Source organism: Gadus macrocephalus, chromosome 7 (genome assembly GCF_031168955.1).
Source record: "Gadus macrocephalus chromosome 7, ASM3116895v1".
Classification (NCBI taxonomy): Eukaryota; Metazoa; Chordata; class Actinopteri; order Gadiformes; family Gadidae; genus Gadus; species Gadus macrocephalus.
The window spans coordinates 2,749,511-2,774,343 of record NC_082388.1 but is presented as its reverse complement, the minus strand read 5'-3'; the positions used below and the strand labels follow the sequence as shown (position 1 = coordinate 2,774,343).

General features: G+C 42.8%; 1 protein-coding gene and 1 long non-coding RNA gene across 3 annotated transcripts in view; both read left to right on the top strand.

The window, feature by feature from the left end:
• Positions 1 to 24,833, top strand: part of LOC132460631 (zinc finger protein 431-like) — a 153,890-nt gene that overhangs the window by 72,376 nt on the left and 56,681 nt on the right. The window lies entirely within an intron of this gene.
• LOC132460772 (uncharacterized) lies at positions 3,137 to 7,501 on the top strand. Its single transcript, XR_009526428.1, has 5 exons — positions 3,137 to 3,528; positions 5,329 to 5,539; positions 5,889 to 6,337; positions 6,611 to 6,743; positions 6,865 to 7,501. It is a non-coding gene; the product is annotated as an uncharacterized LOC132460772 (long non-coding RNA).

The following is a 24,833-nucleotide window of genomic DNA, read 5'->3' as shown; positions in this document are numbered from 1 at the left end:
ATCTGAGGTTCGACGATCGGCCGAACCCTCCTTTCCAGCACCTTGGAGTAGACTTTACCAGGGAGGCTGAGAAGTGTGATACCCCGGTAATTGGCACACACTCTCTGGTCCCCCTTTTTGAACAGGGGAACCACCACCCCGGTTTGCCACTCCTTTGGCACTGTACCCGACTCCCACGCGATGTTGAATAGGCGTGTCAACCATGACAGCCCCTCAACACCCAGAGCCTTTAGCATTTCTGGCTGGATCTCATCAATCCCTGGGGCTTTGCCACTGCGGAGATGTTTGACTACCTCAGTGACCTCCACCAGGGAAATTGACGACGAAACACCATCAACCTCGAGCTCTGCCTCCAACATAGAGGGCGTGTTATTCGGATTCAGGAGTTCCTCAAAGTGTTCCTTCCAACGTCCGACGACCTCCTCAGTTGAGGTCAACAGAGTCCCATCCTTACTGTACACAGCTTGGATGGTTCCCCGTTTCCCCCTCCTGAGGTGCCGGATAGTCTTCCAGAAACACTTTGGTGCCGACCGAAAGTCCTTCTCCATGGCCTCTCCTAACTTCTCCCACACCCGCTGCTTAGCCTCCGACACGGCAGCCGCTGCAGCCCTTCGAGCCTGTCGGTACCCTGCAACCGAGTCAGGAGTCCTCCAGGATATCATATCCCGGAAGGCCTCCTTCTTCAGTCGGACGGCTTCCCTGACCACCGTAGTCCACCACGGTGTCCGAGGGTTACCGCCCCTTGAGGAGCCTAAGACCCTGAGGCCACAGCTAGCCACCGCAGCTTCAGCAATGGAGGCTTTGAACACCGCCCACTCCGGCTCAATGCCCCCAACCTCCACAGGAATGCCAGAAAAGCTCCGCCGGAGGTGTGAGTTGAAGATACCTCCGGGGGCCTCCTCCAGACGTTCCCAGTTCACCCGCACTACTCGTTTGGGCTTACCAGGTCTATCCGGAAATTTCCCCCATTCCCTGATCCAACTCACAACCAGATGGTGGTCGGTTGACAGTTCCGCCCCTCTCTTTACCCGAGTGTCCAAAACATGCGGCCTCAGATCAGATGACACGATCACGAAATCGATCATCGATCTTCGGCCTAGGGTACTCTGGTACCAGGTACACTTATGAGCACCCTTATGTTCGAACATGGTGTTTGTTATGGATAATCCATGACTAGCACAGAAGTCCAATAACAAACGACCGCTCGGGTTTAGATCAGGGAGGCCGTTCCTCCCCACCACGCCTCTCCAGGTGTCTCCATCGTTGCCCACGTGGGCGTTGAAGTCTCCCAGCAGAACTACGGAGTCCCCTACTGGAGCCCCATACAGGACTCCATTCAGGGTCTCCAAGAAGGCCGAGTACTCTGAGCTGCTGTTTGGTGCATACGCACAAACAACAGTCAGAGTTTTCCCCCCTACAACCCTTAGGCGCAGGGAGGCGACCCTCTCGTCTACCGGGGTAAACTCCAACACCGCGGCGCTCAGCCGGGGATTTATGAGTATCCCCACACCCGCCCGGCGCCTCACGCCCTTGGCAACTCCGGAGAAGAATAGAGTCCAACCCTTATCCAGGAGTACGGTACCAGAGCTGAGACTGTGCGTGGAGGTAAGCCCCACCAGATCTAACTGATAGCGCTCCACCTCCCTCACAAGCTCCGGTTCCTTTCCCCACAGCGAGGTGACGTTCCACGTCCCCAGAGCCAGCTTCTGCCGCCCGGGTCTGGTCCGTCGAGACCCCTGACCTTCGCTGCCACCCATGTGGCTGCGCACCCGACCCCAACGGGTCTTCCCACAGGTGGTGGGCCCATGGGATGAAGAGAGGGGGGGTGCCACGTAGTTTGTTCGGGCTGTGCCCGACCGGGCTCCGTGGCAAACCCGGCCACCAGGCGCTCGCCATCGAGCCCTCCGTCTGGGCCTGGCTCCAGACGGGGGCCCCGGGCTTCCTCCGGGCCGGGTCACATCTCCTCTTTTTTCGTTCTTCATTGGAGTTTTGTGAACCATTCTTAGTCTGGCCCCTCACCTGAGACCACTCTGCCATGAGAGACCCTACCAGGAGCACAAGGCTCCAGACAACACAGCTCTCAGGTTCACAGGGACACGCAAACCTCTCCACCACGATAAGGTGACGGTTCCAGGAGAACCGTCACATATATATCTATATAGATATATATATATAAATTAAATGAAATAATATATTATACATTAGGGATGGGCACGAGTAGTAAATTCCAAACTCGAGTGATCGAAGGAATTCCTCGAGGATCAATCGAGTACTCGTTAAATCAAATCTATTTTTAGAATGCAACGCATCTGCAGCAGGAATAGGCCTGATGATGAACGGCAATATTACCAACCAAACATGTAGGCCTAATGCTTATTCTCCATCAAAACAGTCAGAGTTATCAGAGTATTTATTTTTGCAAACGTTCAAAACACATTTCCCTTACAAAAATAAATATGCGTCTCACAATTTAAATCACGTCGAACCAAGGCCTGTAACAGTTTAAAAAAAACGAAACAAGTAGCCTAACCATTGCAAATAAATGCTTAAAGCTGCAAATAAAACGGCAGCAAATGGACTATGGAAATACTCAGCGTTGTGATCTTCTCTACACGCCCGGGATTACAGCTGCGTCTTGCGGCGGTGAAAATATAGCCGACACACTTTCACTTTCACCGTTGCTGCGGGTCTGCTTTCCCGAACTCACTGTTGTGTTTCAGGAGCATATGTTGCCGCATAGTACTTTCTGGTAGCTCGATTTCGCTTGGCATATTTTACATTTCACCTTATGATCTCCTATTTCTTTAAAGTATTTCAATTCTTCGCTGCGGTTTGCTTTAACCGCCATCTCTTAACTTTTTGAATTCTGGCGTGCCTGCACACGCCACGGAACGCGCCATGGAAATGGATGCATTTAATTTTCTTTGTGCCAACGTCATGCGTTAGTGGCGCCGACAGAAAATTTATACATTTGCTTCAGAAAACTTTGTTTGTGTGTGTATATGCAAACTCGAGTTTGCCTGTCCACCAACCGAGTTCATTTGTAACGAGTAGTACTCGAGTAATCGATTCCTCACGCCCATCCCTATTATAGATAGATTATATTACAAATTATACAAAGGCTAAATATGCCTATTGGTCTATCCATCTATGTTTAATTAATTTTAAATTAACTTTGTAATACAGTGATGTGTACACATTTATATTGATTATATTGTCTATCAATATCTAAGCTATATATTATTGTGTGTACGTTATATCGGCTGTTAAGTCGTGACGTAACACCCTTTCAAAATAAAACTTCCGGGTCCAACCGCTCCGTCGAACATAAAAACAAACCACAATGGCTGAACCAGTGAATCTTTTTACGATTACTTCTTTCTTCAGTGAGACACCTGAAAGAGTAAAGAAAGGGTTGAATTCGTTTCACTCCAACAGAGTGGTCAGTGTAGCTGTTTCGCCTCGGGGAGTTATCAAGGGTAGCGTCCGGTCCAGGCATCACAGAAAAAGAAAGTTTACGAGGTTGAGGTGAGTTGGAAGTTAGCCGTTGACATCTAGGCTAGTTGACATCTAAGTTAACGTTAAAGATTATACGTTATTCCATGTTCTAAATTAAGTAATGCTCAACAACATTACAGGACTGGTAAAACGTTGAACTTAAAGGCCCACTATGCAACTTCGGGAATTTCTTCGCTGTTTTCTTGGTTTTGGCACGCACATTTCTCTACACAGCGCCCCCTACAGCTTCGTAGTATATATTTTACAACACTGTCGTAACAACTCGTTGACGACCCTTCCACATGCACTTCTACGCGAGCCATGTGCATTTGTTTTCAAAGAAGCCGGCGAATGCGTGGAGCCATGTCCGAAGTAAATGTTCATGAAGTGTAGGCAAGGTTATACATTTTTAAAATGGTGTATTTGTATTGCAATAAACATAAAGCCATCCTTTTTTATAGTTGACGGGGAGAATTTATATCCTAGATTATAATTGTTTTATCTTAGGTTGAACAGAACAATCAGTGTGAGAGTGTTGGCCAACATAATAATCTAAATAAACAAGAATCTGGATTCGGGGATTCAGTCTGTATCAGGGGGACGAGACAGACGAACAGCAAAACACCAATGGAAACAAAGGTGTTTATATGGTTGCAACCAAGCAAGCTAGAAACATACAGGGCTCACAACAAAACGGTCGAGAAAACAATTTTTACAGGGCTCACAACAAAATGGTTTGATCAAACACATGTGTACAGAGACTATCAACATCAAGAATACCACGAGGACAAAGTTCACCCAAGGGTACTTTCAATTTCAAAAGCAACACGGCCAAGTCGGAGTCTGATTTGCAGTCTTTTTCTTTCAGTTCACGCTATTCCTGAAAAGCTTGCCCAACGTTTACTCGTGTCTGGCCTCTCTGTCGGTCAGTCTCCCCTTTCTCTTCTTCTGTTCCTCCGACATTGGGTTTCTCTGTCTCTTTTTAGTCGGCTGATCTATGATGAATGTAACAATCCCTTAGTTACTTGTGTTTATATCGAGCCGGTTCCGTGTTTGGGGGTCTGTGCCGTAAAGCAATTCGTTACTTCGCGAGACCCGAGACTCCCGCGAGAGTGGGCGGCGGGTCGCCGGCAGAAACATATTCCTTTTCTCCGCCAAGATGCGCAAGGGGGAGTTGAAACAACGAACAATCGAACAAAAATGTATAATGGAACCATCGCAATGACTCCTAGCCTGTTATATTAAGGTAAATCAAGCCAAAAAAGTTGCATAGTTCCCCTTTCACTCGTGTCTGATCTCTTTTCTGGTCCATTCTTCTTTTGTTCCACCGACAGTCGCCTCTTGGGTTCCTTATCAGTCGATTGATCCATGATGAATGCAACAATTGCCTCGCAACTGGCTGTTTATATCTAGCCGGTGCCATGTTTGGGTGTGTGTCTGTGCCGTAAAGCATTTTCGAAACTACAATCTGACTACATTTTCGAGGATACTTCCGCTGCGTCACATCCGGAATGTCCCGGTCCGAGCAGATCAAGTTGCATATGCGCTTTTTCACTGTAGAGGCGACTTGTGAAAATGACACACCCACCAATCGACCCAGAAATGGATGCAGAACCATCAGCATAACTCTCAACCTGCATACTTAATGTAATTTTGGCTAAAAAAGTTGCATAGTGGGCCTTTAAATGAAGATGAAACTAAAAATATATGTCATGTTTTGCAATGTAATTTAGGAAAGTTGACATGAATCTGCCAGCCCCTAGTATTGTTAGGCTAACATTAGTATCTTTGAGATGAGTTAGTGTGAGGAGCGAATTGTGTTCAATATAGGTTCATGCTGAGGGACAGACAGTGAAGTACAGCAGCTGCCAGTGCCCGATCGGTCGGGACAAGTGCCACCATATGGCGGCAGTGCTCATATGGGTGGAGAAAAATGTGTCCCGCACCGACGTAGAGTGTGCTTGGAAGAGGGCGAAGACACCGAGCACCGACCAGATAGCAGCAAAGAGAGTGTCTGAGATGACACCATCCACAACACAAGGTTAGTCATTAATTTGCAAGTGATGCTTTCTGTTACGTTATGCGGTGTAATATTAATAATAATGTGTGTAGCACTTTTCAAACCAGAGAGCAGAAAGAAACTGATAAATAAGTAAATAAAACAATTAAAACAATGAGAAGGTAAATGTCAGTCAAACAAGGTAATTATATTTATCAAATTAAAAGCAGCAGAGAACATTTCAAAGCTATTTAAATGCTAGGCTAAAGATGTACCTTTAAGTTTTCCTTTAAAAATATCTTTCGAACTGGCTTCTCTGATGCAATGAATCATATTTATCAAACAGTGCCACCTTACACTCATGCTTTATCATGTCATGTTCTAATTTCAGCTGGAATCAAAAGGCCTGTTACTCAGGAAGACAAAGACTGGGTGCAAGCAACCCTGTCCCAGCTTGGACGTTTAACGGGATTGGATGGATTCTGTGTCCAGAAACTCCTCGGGTAAGACTTATGTGTTAGGTGGTTTGTTTAGGGATGGAATGATACACTGAACTCACAATTTAATTCGATTCGCGATATAGAGTTCACAATCCATATGTCCACCTTACTGAAAGGTAATTGTCTAGAAAGGAATTAAAGTATGTGCATTCCTAAAACTGTTTACTTTACTTTGAATCTAGACTCTCCCTATCAAGACATTTGAGGGGTTAGTGACCAACCCCGACTACGCTGAAGCTGAGGACAAGGCTCTTCATTTGCTGTCATCATTTGTGGTCACCAATAGGGAGAAGCAGCAGATCGAAAGAGCCACTGTTGGGCAAGCAAAGAATGCATTATGGTATGAAACTGCATTAACAAAAACAAGAGATACAACCTGAAACAATACAAAACTAGTTATTTACAACTCACTGTTCTGACACTTCCTTCATTCACTCTTCACATTAAGATGAAAACATACTCAGAGTATGTTGAAGCAAACCTGCCAGCGAGCAGGTTAGGTTTGCTGAGTCTGTTGCTGCAGTAACTGACTCAGAGTTTCCACATAACCTGCTTTCTGAAACAGACCCCAGTCTACATGAACTATCTCTTATTTTGTTTTTCTTTATAACAGGTCAGCATATCGGCAAAAAAGGATCACAGCAAGCAACTTTGGTTTGGTGTTGGCAGCAGTCAAGCGGAAGTCCTACCCTCCATCCTTATTTAAAACACTGCTTGGCCAGTACAACCTCAAACAAGGATCGAAAGTAAGTTTTAGGTAGTAGGGGATTATTTAAATTGACAGCATCTGTGTTCCTAAGAATACACTTAATAAAACAGCAGGTTTGGTGACTATATAATAGTTTTTTTTGTTTCTTCTTTTCCAAGGCATGTGATTGGGGAATTCTCCATGAGCCAAGAGCAAAGCAGCAGTATACGGAGAGCACTGGTGTCGTTATCCAGGAGAGCGGTTTGTTCCTTTCGGACAGTGGTATGCTTGGTGGATCTCCAGATGGGGCAGTGTCTGACAACTGCATTGTGGAAGTGAAATGTCCATGGTCAGCCAGAACAAAGACTATCCGACAGGCAGCAGAGAGTAGGGACTTTTATCTTTACTTGGACGAAGTAACTGATACCCTGACACTAAAACCGACACAACTATTGGCATCAAATCCAGGGCAACCTACATCTGACTGGAACTAGCAGCTGTCACCTAATTGTATGGACTCCTTTGGATCTTGTCATCCTTCCCATCCTCAAAGACCCATTATGGGTTATCAACACTCTGGAGACATTTTATAAAGAGTGTTTCCTTCCATATGTTCTGTCAAGTCAACCATCACATATAGAGCAATGACGGGTTCATTAATGATTTGTAGTTCTAAATTTGTATAGAGATTAATTAATAATTTGTAAATAGTACGTACATTTTATCTACATTTTCACTACTGAAGCTTAATTTGATGCTTATGTACAGTTATGATAAATTAAGTAACACAATATGTTTGACAAATAAAATGTTTATTTATACAAACAGTAAAAAATGTATACTGTATTACAGCAAAAATCAAGAACAGGAGGATTTTTTCAGTTGAGACATTGATATATTTAACTCAACCTAAAACATTCAGTGCAGTAGCAGGGTTTGACACCCATACAGCATAGTCATCCACATTTTCTTTTTAACACATTGACTCATTCAATTTCACGGAGAATGGGTGTTTGCAGGTTAGTAAGACACACACATACTTTCAGTACCTTGTTGATGTTTGGTCTGAACTGGTGTGGAATGTGTCGCAAAATGTTAAACAGTTTCAGTCTCTGGATAGAACGCTCCACATGTATCCTTGCACAGGAGATTAGTCGGTTGTTCTTCGCTTCCTCATGTGTGAACTGTCCGTTGACAAGGAAAGATGGGATGTTCAGCAGAACTCCCTCCGGCAAAATGTCTTGTATGGTGAAGCCCTTGTCTGCCATAACCATGTCACCTGGCTGTAGATGTTGGAGAAGTCCACAATCAGCTGTTATTGCCTTGTCTGAGGCACTCCCACCATACAGGTCACTGGTGAAGGTAATGAATCCATTGGGAGCAACACCAATCAAGGCTTTCAGTGTGGTCCGCCCTTTGTACTGGCTGTACAGATGACTTTGTGTGTCAAGTCTCTCTGTGTTGGAGACAGCAACCTCTGTGCCAGTGTTGTTTTTGGCAGGCATTTTAGATTTAGTTTTAGTCTTAGTCTTTTTGACGAAATGCTTCTTAGTTTTAGTCCCATTTTAGTCATTTCTATCTTTGAAAGTTTTAGTCTAGTTTTAGTCTGACGAAAACTCAAAAGGTTTTAGTCTAGTTTTAGTCCGACGAAAACTCGTCGGACTGTCGCACTCGTCGCACACGGCACACTCGTGTGTGCCGTGTGCGTGCAGGCGCAGCTGCGCGCGAGCGAGGCTTTTAGTGTGTGATGGGGGCGTGACTGTTAGGACAAGCAGCTGGCTCCATTTCTCCATTTCTTTTCCGCATATTATAGTTGGCGGGAAAAAAGCATGTTTTGAAACTTTGTTCGTCCACTCACTAACAATTTAGTCTCGTCTAGTTCTCGTCTGACGAAAATGTCTACATTTTTCGTCACATTTTAGTCTTTATATGGCTTTGGTGACGTTCGTCTTAGTCTCATTTTCGTCATGGAAAAAAGGGGTCTGACGACGTCATTTTCGTTTTCGTCTTGCCTGACGAAAACAACACTGCTCTGTGCAGTCAAGCACTATTCTGCAATTTGGGAAGGGTCTGAAGCAGACTGGCATTGATGTTTGATTTTTTTGCTGTGGAGGGGATGTTGTTCTCAAGCATACCGACATACAGAATTTGATAAAGCGCACTAACAATGGTGGTAAAGATATTTGTTACTGTGGCTGTGCTACAATTGAATCTTGTTGCAAGGTCTTCATGGCCAGAATTAAGTCAAAGTTTTATTAAGGTCAGGAACAACTGATCAATTAGGGGCATAAATTGGACAGTCCAATCAGAATGATATTGAAGCTCAAATTTAGAAAGAAGTGCTTCCAAAAACAGAACAGTGGCAGCATCGGGCAATCCGGTGAAATACTGAACTCTGGGGGTTGGATGAAATCTGATGGAAGGAGAAAGTTTGCTTTTGTATGTCCAATTGTTTTTTCAGTTTCTCATTCTCTTTTCTCAGCATATCATTTTCTATTTCAAGCACAACAATACTTTAAGAAGTGCTAGGGGTCTGTGCAGTTGTAATTTTAGCATTGTGTGGCTGATCTGTGGCTTCAGTTTCATCACTGGTGGGAACCATTTGTTTCTTATGTTTGCGGGTATTGATGAGGTTTTCTGTTTGGAAAGTCTTCCCCTCGTTCCAAGCAAATCGTGATGGCCCAGCAGCTTTGCCATATTGGAAATGCCAACTGCAAACCCTGGAGTTGCAGTTTGGGGTGAAGTTCTTGCGCCTATTTTACAAAAGGAAAGAGAGAAAATGATCATCATTACCTAAGTTCTTCATAAGACATGTGCACAATCAGAATATAATAAAATGGTAAAAATATAAAAGCCTAGGCCTACTGTAGTAGCATGTGAGTAGTGATAACAAACCACAATATAAGCAGGTTATGTCCATTGAGGACAAGATAAATGAGGCCACGGAGAGCATAAAGATTCACGACCCATGTGTGCATAATGAGAAACGGTATGGAACTGCGGTAACCTGAGCCGCCGAGTGTAATGTACACAGGTGAAGTTAACTGGCTGGCTGTAGACAGTAATAGCCGATCAACTGTGATCTTGGGTGGTTAGGACAAAAACACAGTATAAATATAAACCCCTATAGGCCTATGTCATCGGGTTTAGCTTTTGCGAGTAATTCCAGTTAACTTTAACAGCCAAGAGTAAGCCGTTAACGTTAAATAAGATAGCGCTAAAAGTTTTTCATTTGTTTAGGAAGTGTAACTTACCGTATCAACTGCAGCAATTTCCTCTTCTCCTTTTCATCCATGGGAAAGCTGTAAAAAGACAATTCTGTCGTTTTTTTGGAATCAGACCTGTTCAAAGATCTGGGAACACAGCACTGCGGCATTGTAGAAATACGTTTGTTTTGATGTTCGACGGAGCAGTTGGACCCGGAAGTTTTATTTCGAAAGAGTGTTACGTCACGCTTAACAGCCGAATAGACTGGTGGGAGAGAGTGGTCTGAATTTAGTGACCGGCGGGGCCGTATTACAGAAACTTCCTAACTCGTAAATCCTATCTTATCTGTTTGGTAACTATGGTAACAAGGGTTAGGATCGGATTTAGGAAAAAAGTCATTGCAGAACGTCCGATCCTAAAGTCAGTGTTCTTATCCTAACTCCAGGTAGGAAATGTGTATTACAGAAATATCCTAAATCACCAAAATCCCAAATAAACGGTCCTAACTTTAGGATGACCCATCAGCTCTCACAACTGTCATAACTGTCATTTACGGTTACAAATGAGCGAGATGGCTGCTCTTTTATTACATATAGAGCAGCAAAATCGTAGACGTAGGCCTAATGGGGATCTACGAAATATGTTTGTGGAAAGGCTTTTGAGTGATCCCAACAATGTTTTACGTTTCGGCGATACAACACACGGGGAAGCCGGTACAGGCTTCCCCGGGCCATGATCCTGGGTTTGGCCGATGAGCTACGATCTTTTCTGGAGAGACCGACACGCCGTCATGGGGCTCTGCCTGTTGTCGTACAGCTGACAAATGCGCTGAGACTTTTTGCAAAAGGTGACTTTCAGAGCGAAGTAGCCGATATAGGTAAACTTTCACAACCTGCAGTGTCGCGTAATTTAACTGAGGTGGCAAAAGCCATTGGCAGATTAGCCCGACGTTACATTAAGTTTCCAACGGGTGATGAACTCAACATCATCAAGGAAGCCTTCTATGAACACGCAAGGATGCCGGGTGTAATAGGACTGGTGGACGGATCCTTATTTCCAATTAAAGCGCCCAAAGAGGATGAAGCTACCTATGTTTGCCGTAAAGGATACCATGCGATCAATATTCAGGCAATAGGAGACCATAACATGCTCATCCGACATTCAGTAGCGAAGTGGCCTGGGCCAAGTCATGACACCTTCGTCTTCAACACAAGGTGGCGTATATGATTAAGACTATTTCCCTAGGCCTATATTGTTAGAAATGTGGTTTTACTTGTTGTAACAACTAGTCTATTTGCAGTGACATCAATACGTATCTGGAGGAAAGGGGTTTGAGTGGATGGCTGCTTGGGGATTCTGGCTACCCATTAAAACCCTTTCTTTTGACGCCAGTGAGCGCACACCACAAGACATGCGGTATGCTAAATAAAAAAGCATAGCTTATATATAAGTATTCTTACATTTGTGTTGTTAAGACACTCAGTTTATGATATTTGCTTTGTATTATCAGATACAACCAAGCACACAAAAAATGCAGGGCAAGAGTGGAACGTCTGTTCGGAGTCTGGAAGAGCAGGTATATTCATAAAGTATTCAAAGGCCTGTGCATGGTGTGTTTCATTTGGAAGGTGTGAGTGCATTGTAAGGCCCTCTAGCTCAAGGCATACTTGGGTCTAAAAAAATGACATATTGCAAGATCTTTCTAAAACTGCATATTTTCCTCATGTTAGATGGAGGTGCCATGACATGAGTGGTGGATATCTCCAATATTCTCCAGAGAAGGTCGTTCTGTTCATCAAAGCGACAGCTGTGCTGCACAACATCTGTAGACTGGCAAACCTCCCAGATCCAGACATACCAGATCAGGATATGGAGCACCCCGAAGAGGCACAGGATGTCCATTTCAATGGAATTAACACAATAAATCGACTAATATTAGATTTTTTTTAACCTAAATTAAAAATAGAAGCAACACAATGGTCAAGATTACAATTCATTCATTTATATTTCAGTTAAACATTGTTTGCACACTCTGGCCCTACGCTTCTCCCATTCAAATTTTTCCCTCTCAATGAGGAGTCGCTCTCTTTCAATGGCGACTCTCTCTCTGTCTAATTTAAGCTTCTCCCTCTCCATTTCTAGCAGAGCAAGGGTTTCTGGTGATGACTTCAACGGACGTGTTTTCTTTTCTGCAAAAAAAATGAGAATTCTGATTAGCATACCAATAAAAGGGAAATAATCCTGGTGCCAGATATGTTAGATGATGTATGTATGCACATTCATGTAATGTAATTTAAGATAACAGATTATGAATGACGAGATCAATGACAGTTTAGCTGACATATGACCCCAAGTCATCATCATCACAACGTCTTACAAGTAGCCTAACATCTTACCAGGAGGCGGTTGTGTAGCATCGACTTCAACAACTTCACTGACTGAAGTCCACTGGCAACCCAGTGGAGTCTACTGGCAACCCAGTCTCAAAGCCTCCATCGATGCCTGCATGGACAGCCAGAATGTTAACTAGTATGTCTTTCTTATATCATATCATAGCAGCTATAATATAAAGTCAAGAAACATAATCACTAGCAGGGAGAACGAGAACGTCAAACATTATAAGATAGACATAAGCTTCACTCTTCGAAGTTCTCCGTCGGGATGTCCGATACGCAATGCAATTCGCCGTCCGATCGATCTTATATGTTGACTACAAACCATGTAAATAGGGTTGTAAATAAACTTCCAAAGCTTTGCAAATCTTATTTGGTGTTTTATTGGTCCTTAATGTGCAAAGTAAACAATGTGCAGAGTCAAACGGGAGAAGTGATTCCGAAAAAAAAAAAAAAAAAAAAAAGATCTCCACAGGCTCTCCGTGTCTACCAACAGCACTTTACGGAGGTCTATAAACTGGCCTTACCTTGCTGAGGAGTCCCACAATCCGGTCCTCCGCCGGTGTCAGGGGGGTAGCGGAAGAGTTGCCACCACCGGTAATTCTCCGGTCTTTATAAATGAACGTTGCTTTTTTCTTAACCTCACTTGTCAGTGTGGTCATTTTTTTCTTGACGTTTTCAACGTTTCTACTGATCCCTGATACGGTGCTCACCTTTTCGGCTATTTTCAGCCATTCTTGGTCTTTCTTTTCTTTGGTCAGACTCATAGAAAATTTCCCATACAATATTTCCTTTGAGCTTTCTACTAAACTCACCAACTTTTCTATTTCGTCCACTTTAAAAATTTCGGCACAACGTTGTTTTTTCCCAATCACATCCATAGCTAGCAGTTGTCTTTGGATATTTTAGGATTATGACAGCTGTCAGCTGTGAAGTGATGTGATCCGACAACAAGTTGCTAGGTAACAGACATAAAAGCTGGATGTCGATGCTAGATCGCCTACTTAGGATATCTTAACCTGAGATAAGATAGGATTCCTAAATTAAGATAGGATATGTTTCTGTAATACCAAATTGAGAAAAATCCTATCTCCACTTCTCCTATCTTAACTTAGGACTTAAGATAGGAAGTTTCTGTAATACGGCCCCAGGAGTCCTCGAGGGTCCAATTGCGCACTACTGCAGCTGCCATCTCTCTAAGTTAAGAAGTATTTGAACGTTCAGCCTGCAAAAGTACTAGTAGTAGCCGACTCATTTACAGTTATCTCGGACGCGCGCGGACACGTCATTAATAAACACCCATGTCCAGTCGCTTAGCAACCGGACACGCTTACCGGACTACTTTTACGGAGTGATAACAAAGACGTGAATCAGGCAATAAATCCACTTTCCTTGACAGCGGTGAAGTTCGGTGTGCTTAAAAGTACAGACGGAGCTCAGTGGACCAATTGCGAACTACTGCGGCTGCTCTAAGTTAAACCCCAATCTATTCGGAATAAGTGTAGGCCATATGGCGATTAAAACGGACTACACCACATCTTCTATTCGGCATAGAATCTATGCCGAACAGATAATTGTGTTCCGAATGAGGTGTATACATGATCATTTTCTCTTCCGCATAGAAATCTATGCGGAATAGATGTGTCCATGTTAACGCGGCTACTCGATTTATGATGACTTAATGCTCTGTAAGGTGACCTTGGGTGCCTTGAAAGGCGGCTCTAAATTAAATGTATTATTATTATTCTGTTTGATTCCCGCGCATAGGCGTCTTGCATTTTCACATTTGCGCGAGGCTGATTTTAGGAAAATTCCCCGGGAATATGTTCGCGGGGAAATTGACTTGCCTTACATTTCCCGGGCCGCATAGACGACAAGACTAGCATCCTTGACTTTGCCTTTGGGGAGAAGCAGACGCCAGAACAAGTGGAGGTATGTAAGGTGACTTTGGGTGCCTTGAAAGGCGCCTCTAAATTAAATGTATTATTATTAGGGCTGTAACGATACACAAATTCACGATTCGGTTTGTATCACGATTTTTGACCCACGGTTCGATACATCCCACGATTCTTTTAAATTTAAAAAGCATTTTATTTAAACAACACTTAAATACCAATTATCTTAATGTAACATTTAATAACAAATAATTTGGAACACTGAACAGATTTGAACCGAAAGAATACTATTAAAGTATAGCTAAATTAATAAAGAAATAACCAAAGATTGCAGTTGGAGGATGCTTTTTGCTGGTAGGCATAATAGGGCCCCTTTAACTGTTTGGTTGGTTTATTCAAATATCCTTATTAGCGCTTCTTATTAGGGTATGTAGCTTAAATAATGACATAATCAGGCCGTATAGAATGCAACATGTTTAATAGCCTAACTTTCAATAGATGAGGAAAAACATGAACGTCGCAATAACGAGGCATAGTGTTACGAGTAGCATATGTGTGTGCGGGAGAATGCAAGTGTGCGTATGCGTGTGTGAGTGACGTCAGCGAGTGAGTGGACGAGCGAGGAGAGCGAGCGGTAGCGCGTGTGTCTAGTGAAGAAGCGAACGAGTCCGGTAGAATAAAGTACCCATCCTGTCAATAATCGGTGGCCGCTTCATTCCGACCTATAAGCAGACAAACTGCCAGTCAAATCACACAAAACAATAGAGACAGGATCACACAGGCAATTTTTTTCACGCTTGGCCCACTCTGGAGAAATGTCGTTCATATCGCATATGAGGACTTCGACGGCTGTGGAGAAATGCAATCCTCCGTAGCCACGGAGAGCTGTGATCACAGAGAGGGCATCTCGTCACATATTTACGGCATCGATAGGAGGGGGCGCTGTCAGCAGACTATTATTTAGACAAATTATTAGCAAATTTCAATCGGACAATTTGACCGAAGAGTTAGAAAGGGCATATCGCGCTTCTGCCTTCTCACACCGCGAGACAGGTTCGTGGCTTTGAGTATCGCGATTTTCGGTTTGATACGCGTATCGTTACAGCCCTAATTATTATTATTATTATTATTATTATTATTATTATTATTATTATTATTATCATTATACTTGTGTTGATGTAACTATGCAAGCAATACGTTGGTCCAATATTTCGTCACCTCAACCGCAATTTGTATGTATTACCGCGTTGTCTGATTACAGTTTAATTATTCTTTCACAATGTACCAGCTCTCGTTGTGAAGTATAGTCACCGCGCCATTCGTTTCAATGGGAATCTCGACGTTCTATAGGCCTACTTTCAACATAAAGTGTAGGCCTACATTATAGCCTAATTCGAAATTCGTCCCAGCTGTTATACCGCAGATGGGTCTATAGCATATAACCGCGTTTTCTGATTACAGTTTAATGTAATTAAAACCGCAACTGCAAATTAACCACACGGAGATAATACGACCGAGTAGGCTATTAGGGCCACACATGAAGAACTTTTTTTTTTTTTGCCGTGACGAGATTAAAGTCGACCCGTCGACTTTAAAGTCAACATGTCGACATTAAACTCGAAATGTCGACAATAAAGTCGAAATATTATGTCGACTTTAATCTTGATTTGTCGACTTTAAAGTCGACATTAAACTTGAAATGTCTCTCTGTAAGGTGACCTTGGGTGCCTTGAAAGGCGCCTCTAAATTAAATGTATTATTATTATTATTATTATTATTATTCTGTTTGATTCCTGCGCATAGGCGTCTTGCATTTTCACATTTGCGCGAGGCTGATTTTAGGAAAATTCCCCGGGAATATGTTCGCGGGGAAATTGACTTGCCTTACATTTCCCGGGCCGCATAGACGACAAGACTACACCTTGACCTTGCCTTAGGGGAGAAGCAGACGCCAGAACAAGTGGAGGTATGTAAGGTGACTTTGGGTGCCTTGAAAGGCGCCTCTAAATTAAATGTAGCCTATTATTATTATTATTATTATTATTATTATTATCATTATACTTGTGTTGATGTAACTATGCAAGCAATACGTTGGTCCAATATTTCGTCACCTCAACCGCAATTTGTATGTATTAGCCTACCGCGTTGTCTGATTACAGTTTAATTATTTTTTCACAATGTAGGCCTACCAGCTCTCGTTGTGAAGTAGCCTATAGTCACCGCGCCATTCGTTTCAATGGGAATCTCGACGTTCTATACTTTCAACATAAAGTGTAGGCCTACATTATAGCCTAATTCGAAATTCGTCCCAGCTGTTATACCGCAGATGGGTCTAGAGCATATAACCGCGTTTTCTGATTACAGTTTAATGTAATTAAAACCGCAACTGCAAATTAACCACACGGAGATAATACGACCGAGTAGGCTATTAGGGCCACACATGAAGAACTTTTTTTTTTTTTTGCCGTGACGAGATTAAAGTCGACCCGTCGACTTTAAAGTCAACATGTCGACATTAAACTCGAAATGTCGACAATAAAGTCGAAATATTATGTTGACTTTAATCTTGATTTGTCGACTTTAAAGTCGACATTAAACTCGAAATGTCTCTCTGTAAGGTGACCTTGGGTGCCTTGAAAGGCGCCTCTAAATTAAATGTATTATTATTATTCTGTTTGATTCCCGCGCATAGGCGTCTTGCATTTTCACATTTGCGCGAGGCTGATTTTAGGACAATTCCCCGGGAATATGTTCGCGGGGAAATTGACTTGCCTTACATTTCCCGGGCCGCATAGACGACAAGACTACACCTTGACCTTGCCTTAGGGGAGAAGCAGACGCCAGATCAAAGTCGACATTAAACTCGAAATGTTCAGGATACAGTTGAAATCAGTTGGGAGAGATAGCAACCGCTCCACAGGGCATGCACTGAATCCTATGGCTGGTGTGGATAATTTGGTAAAATTGTATTTCAGAATCGGGTTTAACAATAAAGAGATCCTCGCTGTTTTGGCGCAGAGCCACATTGTGGTGGTTAGTGTAAGGACGCTGAAAAGGTGCGGAAAAATTCGTCTGTTCAGGAGGAGGACCTGAACAGACGTGATAATTAACTAGTCGACGTGTCGACATTAATCTCGTCACGGCAAAAATATTTTTTTTTCATGTGTGGCCCTAATACTCCGTACTCCGTCGTAGAGATAACCATGGCAACCGGTCAAACAAACAATGTTGACGGTCCAAATGTTAAAAATCGATCTTGACTCGGGAACGAATAATCTAATATACGACGTATGAACTGCGACATGCCGCGGGGGGGGGGGGGGGGGGGGGGGCGCGCTCTGCGCGTAGATTTGATATTACTATTTCTACCATTCGGAATTGAATTCAGTTTGATGGTTGAATAAACCGTGGACTAGACAGTGCCTCCGTCTCGTATTTGAGAACATTATAACATATAACATCACGGCCAAAAGCTTTGTGCGCCTTCCGAAATATTATGAACCGTAATGACTGCGTTCGGGGGGGGCGTTGCATGTCATGTCCCATGACATGCTATTTTATGTATTCTTTAATATAGGTATTAGTGGGCAACTAACACAGTATTCAAAGACGTTCCCGAAATTCGGCCGTGGTGCAGAGTTACAGCCACTCCGAGCCAGTCGCACATTGAGCTTCCCCCAAATGCGCTGTTTTGGTGTCTATAATGCAAATGAGGAGGAGCGAGGCGGGTGGCGGTGTGGCCCTGAGCAGCTTGCAGCCACGGTACCATGCGCTCTGTTTACAGTGGATGTATCGCAATGGCGAGGCGCACACAGCCTTTAGCCGTGTTCTGTAAATATTCTAGAACACACGGGAGGCATGTCGCAGTTCATGTAGCCTACTTCAGCGAGTCAAAGCCAAAGTTCCTTTCCCCCAATTCCTTCTCAACCATGGCTCAGATAACCCCCACTACAGTCTCGTTGTGGAAATACAAGAGACGTCAAAGAACCGACAAAAAACACTTGCGTTACAGTGTGTGTATTCACACACACATGTGGTGCTCGCATGGTCGTGTCTCATTGGTGGGCCAACGTCTCTGGGCGGGCCAGGCAGAGTAAGGGGAGGAGCTTAGATGCTTTGTGACTAACCTAAAGACATTCCAAATCAGCGGGCTTGAGCCTCCGTTTTTTCAAAGGCGAGCAGAACAGCTATAGGGCTCGTTTTACACCAAACGCAAGTTTTAGCCACTGGGGTACCATAGGCACATTGTATTCCGCTGTGTCTCTCTGTAAGGTTACAGAGAGCTGTAACCGCTGCGCGTCGGGTCCGGACAACGCCCCTTAACAGTGGTATAATGAGCACATACCACAGCCTGGCGTGATCTATTGCTTAAATATAGGGTGCTCGCCATTTTGTAGTGAGTTCGAATTCTCAGTGGTTAATTTCATGGACAATATAATGCACTTGAAATACCCAATGAATAGTGAACGATTTCGAACACTGCTCATGTTTCGCGATTTCAAAAAGTGACGTGAGTCAGTGGAGGGGGGGGGGGGGGCAGGCAGAGACTGTGTGTGGGAGCCGGAGGCAGAGCGGGAGAGACATATAAAGCAGAGTAACGAAATAGCAGGCGGCAGGCGCGGTTCGAAACTGGTGTTATTTGGAACAAATGTGCTGTAATTTGAGGTGGGTCTGTCTGCGTCCTGCAAGACGGAGGCGTAACTTGTAGTAGGAGGCGTAACATGTAGTCGGAGGAGGCGTAACTTGCACTAGGAGGCGTAACATGTAGTCGGAGGCGTAACTTGTAGTCGGAGGCGTGTCTAGTAGGCTACTTTTCTAAATCGCGGAAGTGATCTGTATGTAGCAGTGGTGCGCGGGTACATAAATGACCGCAACTCGGACCTAAAATATTAGGCCTTAAATTTACTTACCGTCATGAATATCGGAAGACCCGACTTCAATGAAGATCTCGTGTGAACCATGATTTACAATGCTTTTTGTTTACCGCGATTTAGAAAATAACAAGTTACGCCTCCTAGTACAAGTTACGCCTCCTACTACAAGTTACGCCTCCGTCTTGCAGGACGCAGACAGATACTATTGTGTAATTTCAACGCAAATTAAATAATATCGATATTGACGATATGGTCTCGTTTCATATGGCGTTTGAAAAAATATCGATATATTTTAAATATCGATATATCGCCCAGCCCTAGCGCACACAGCTTTTGGCCGTGATAATATATATTATATGATATAGATATCTATGTAGGCTATATGATAATATTTAGATATAGAGCTCCAGGACTCACGTGTGAATATCTAGAATATTTACAGAACACGGCTAATGGCTGTGTGCGCCTGATACATCCACTGTAAACAGAGCGCATGCACCGTGGCTGCAAGCTGCTCAGGGCCACACCCCCACCCTCCTCCTTGTCCCGCCTCGCTCCTCCTCATTTGCATTACAGCTACAGACACCAAAATAGCGCATTTGGGGGAAGCTCAATGTGTGACTGGCTCGGAGTGGCTGTAACTCTGCACCACAAATTTTTCCGCACAACCTTTTCAGCGTCCTTACACTAATCACCATACTGTGCCTCTGCGCTAAAACAGCGAGGATCTCTTTATTGTTAAACCCGATTCTGAAATACAATTTTACCAAATTATCCACACAAGCCATTGGATTCAGTGCAGGCCCTGTGGAGCGGTTGTGATATTTCGACATTTCGAGTTTAATGTCGACTTTAAAATCGACAAATCGAGATTATGTCGAGATTTCAACTTTATTCTCGACATTTCGAGTTTATTCTTGACATGTTGACTTTAAAGTCGACGTGTCTACTTTAATCTCGTCACGGCAAAAATATTTTATTTCATTCATGTGTGGCCCTAATGCTCCGTCGTAAGTAATTGATGAGCTTTTGAGTTAAGGAGGTAAATAAAAGGGGAATATTGAACGTCAAACTCAATTAATCGTTGCGGATATAATGTGTAGGCCTATAACTTCCCTTTTTCTTTAACGGATGTGATACATTAAATATCTCTTAAACCAATCAATTTTGACGATAGTCTGATTATAAAAAGGTGTTTTATCGGACACTACTCAGAGAGTAGGCTGCGATCTAAACTCTGCGTTACTTATAGTTCGGGTCGTAGCTGATAGGTGACTTGATAAATAGATGATATATAGTATATCATACTAACGAGCGCTTTGTAGCTGCGAAGTAGGCCTAATTGTTAGAAAAATAGTGACATTATATTAGGCTGAATATTTTGCCTGTTCTGCAATTTAATTTGGCATATTATTTCTTCCCGCTAGAAATTCTGTACCTAATATGGCAAAAAGAAGACAACGTCTTACTCCGGAGAAGGATGCTTCCGAACATGTCAGATCTGCCATTGATAAACCTTTCTTGGAGGAGAGGTTCATTGACATCCAGAAAGGTTGGTGACATTCATAATTTAACATTTTCTATTACTGTTCTCTTATCTGTAGGGATCAGAAATGGATTTCAGTACTTGTGCTATTGAGCTGTGCTCTATATCCTATTGATATATCTATAGATCCTCTATACCTTATCCTATTTTAGCCTTAGCAATTGTAAGGAATTTCGGGAAGTTATAATGCCATGGAAATTATCTGTAAAACAAGTCATTGTGTGCATAACAGACAATTACTTGTAAACATAAATGTAAATTTAAAAATGGTTTGATATAAAAAACGTGCATGTCAGGGACTTGTTTTATACTAAACTAGTGAATACTTGTATGCCCTTTTAATAGGAAGAGGTGTTTTTGCACGTGTACCCATTGAAAGTGGGTGTTTTCTAGCCGAATATCGAAGGGAACTTATCTCACAGCATGAGTGCAGTGCAAGACAAAATAAATTCTCGGACAAAGAGAAAACCTTTTTGTTTGATTTTCAGTGGAACGGTGGTTACTGGTGGTAAGTTGGACATCATCAGCTAAAACAATTTTCTGAAAATATAAGAAATAGATTAGGTTAGATCTTATAGGCCTATCCTCTGTAATTGGTAGAGCAGCCATTAGGCCTACAGCGCAAGAATTTCAATAACTTTGATGTTCAAATGTTACCTAGAAGGAAGAACTGTGATCAGGGCTCCAGACTGCGACCACAATTTGAGAGTTTTTTTTTATTTTACACGTTAAACGGGGAAGGGGCGCGTCAACGAATCCGGAATCTGTGGCAGGCCAATGGGTGTGAGAAGGATAGGGAATTGCCACCGTTAGTGGCTAAAGGGGGAGGGTCCTAGGGCTTAAATTTCGAGCGCGCTTAAAAGTCTCTGTGAGACCTGCTACATGTGTTTGAACAATACGCAAACTATTGATTCGTTCACCCATTTCATCCAAATTGTGCGGGTCACCCGTCGGTTACCAGCGGGTACCCGAACCCGGTCAGGACTTCATGTGCCATAAAGGGAGGCGCCTGCTAAGGCATTCTCAATGAAGAGGCGAGTGGGCAGAGAGGAGGCGCAGCGTCCAGCGGCATGGCAAGCGGGCGCACTCCCGTGAAACTGTCGCTTCCGTACTCGTCGAACGCATATGCGCGCACACGTGGAAACAGTTGGTATAGATGAGAAACACAATAAAATGTAACACTGAATATGAAACCGCACATTGAAATGTCTGCATTCATTATCAAAATATTTATTTGTAATACAGTGAAAAAAATTGATGTTTTATGGTGTGTACCCCTAAAACTTCTGGTAATGCCCCTACATTATTCAGTTAGGGGCTACAGTGCTACTAGTGAAAAAGTTAGTCTGGAGCCCTGGAATGGATCGTGAAAGATGAATTGACTTACATTAGACCTTGGGAATACAAAAAAGGGCAATATGTATTCTATCAGGCATTTAGGGAATTTGTCTCACTGAACATTTTTCTATATATAATCTCCCTGTTAGCATTGATGCATCAAAGGAAGACGGATCAATGGGACGGCTGTTCAATGATGACCATAAATCGCCCAATGGCAGAATGAGAATAATCCTTGTTGGAGGCAAACCTCATCTCTGTTTATTTGCGATTGACAATATAGCCTCAGGGTCAGAGATCCGATATAGCTATGGGGATTGCAACTGGCCATGGCGTACACTTGTAAGTAAATGTTATATACATACAGCAATTGTATTTATACACAAATATGACTATTTCTCGAATTATATCAATCTTTAGGGATCAGCCTTAGAGCTACCCTTCTGGAGGGCCACCATCCTGCTAGTTTTCACTCTAACCCTAACACTAGTGAGAATTTGAAGGATGGTGGTTCTCCAGAAGGAGGGCTTGGCAGGGCCTAATATTGAGATTGAACTCACTGAAGTGAGTGTTTGAAGTGTAATGAAGTGTTAATGTTAAAGAGAGTGGGTTGATGGGCTGTTATCAAAAACCTAAATACAGCTACTTTCACAGTATAAAACTGTGACTGCATTTTTTGCATGCTAGTGGACTTGGCAATAAATTAAACACACAAAAGCTGCCAAGCCCTTTGCCTCAACCTGCGTCCAGCCCGTCTGTCGAGACCCATGGATCCCTGATCTCCGAACCTCCAGCAAATGTACAGGTATGATCTCCTAATAAGTAGGACTATATAGGAGTACACACATTATTTCACTTCTCTCCCCATGTTATTCTTAGATCCTAGACACATTTTTCCAGCAATGTTTAACCAAGGATAGTGTGAGATATTTATGTTTATGTCCTGAAATTGTTTTGCAATGAAATGTCTATGGCATGGAGTCCTAGTTATTCACAATGGTCTGACTACTACTATTGCTACTATTACTATACTTCTACTATACTGCACTAATATTGTTGCTACTCCACTTCCATGTCCCAATATTGTTCAACCGAGGATTGTGTGAGTGTGAGATATGCAAGTTTATGCCTCATATCATTTGGGCATCAAATGTTTATGGCATAGAGTCCTAGTTATTCACGTTGTCCTGACTACTACTACTGTGAATAACTAGTAGTGTAGTACTTCTACTGCTATGCTATTAATACTACTACTGTTCCTACTACTTCTACTACATTTGATGTTACTGCTACTACGGCTACCGGTGCCAAATTTGATTCTGATGTCCAAATATTGTTACCTCAAGGATTGTGTGAGCATGCAAGTTCATGTCCTGAAATTGTTTTGCCATGAAATGTCTATGGCATGGAGTCCTAGTTATTCACGTTGGTCTGACTTCAAGTTTAAAAGTGTATTTATTATTGAACTGAGTATTTGCTGTTTGAATAGTTGGTGTGTACTCCCTTAATTGGATTCATCTTTTGCTAAATAGATTGCAAGCTCCCCTCTTCATCCAGCCAACAGCAAGGTTGGAGAGGAGCATCGTACCTCTTTTTGTGAAGTCGTTAGCACACCACACATCATGAAAGTACAGGTAAGGATTGATTTGAGAATGGTGGTTCTGTGGTTTGAATGCCATCTTAATTTTGATGCCTCTATCTTGTGTTTGATGCTGAGATTGCATACAGGCTTCATCAGTGTGTGTGGGATCACATGGTGGAAGTGATCTGGATTTTGTGAAGGAATACAAGATTTTATAAAGAGGAGCAACCTCCATTGAATAATGTTGATGAAAAGATTACACAATCCAATCACTTGGTCCACAATGATCAACTGTGTAAAGCTGGTGTCTATTGCACTAAATCATCATATTTTCCTCACAAAAAGCTGCCAAGCCCTTGGCCTCAACCTGCGTCCAGCACGTCTTTCGAGACCCATGGATCCCTGATCGGTGAACCTCCGGCAAATGTACAGGTATGATCTCCTAATAAGTAGGACTATATAGGAGTACACACATTATTTCACTGCTCCCCCCATGTTATTCTTAGATCCTAGACACATTCTGTCCAACATTGTGGCCGTTTGATACTTGATATTTGTATTTATATATTATTTGTGATGTATTCTGTATTTTTATTGCATGTGTTTCTAACATGAATATACATGCAAACAGGGTACAAGGTTCAAAAGTTATGTTGAAACAATTGTATGTTTAACATTCACTAATGCACATCTTCAGTTAAAGATTGAAACTGGTCCATATTTAGGGTAAGGAAATGTACTTCCTTATCTATTCACAGGGTCCCAGAAAAGACTTGAGGAAAGTCCTGATTCCACCCTGCAAATCACCATGAGCCACACAAAACCAAGTAATAAAATACATTCAGAGTAACAGTGACAGTTGATTTAGAAATTGAAAGAGGTCAATTGTATATTATGACTTTGAATGATCATGGTCAATTGAGGCATCTATACAATTCCAGTGAAAACATTCTTGTTTGTTGTATGTATATTCCTTACCAGGTGCAAATGTAAACTTGAGGAGGAAGTGGGAGACAGCTGAAGTCCAAACAATGGAAAGACATTTAATGGACTACATAAGGGGATGTGAAGTTCCTGGAAAGAGGCATTGCATGTCTTGTCTGTTGAGTGAACCTGTCGCACTGAAATGTCGGAATTGATCTAGCATAAAGTATCACGTCAACAACCGTATTGTTGCCCTGAAAAGAAAAATGAGCCAGTAGGTCGGAGCAGAGCAAGGCTGTTCTTGCCATTCTTTTTTTGCTCAACGCATGTTATGTTCTAAATTAGTTTGGTTAATTCACGGACAACCGTGACTTTTTATACATTTGTAT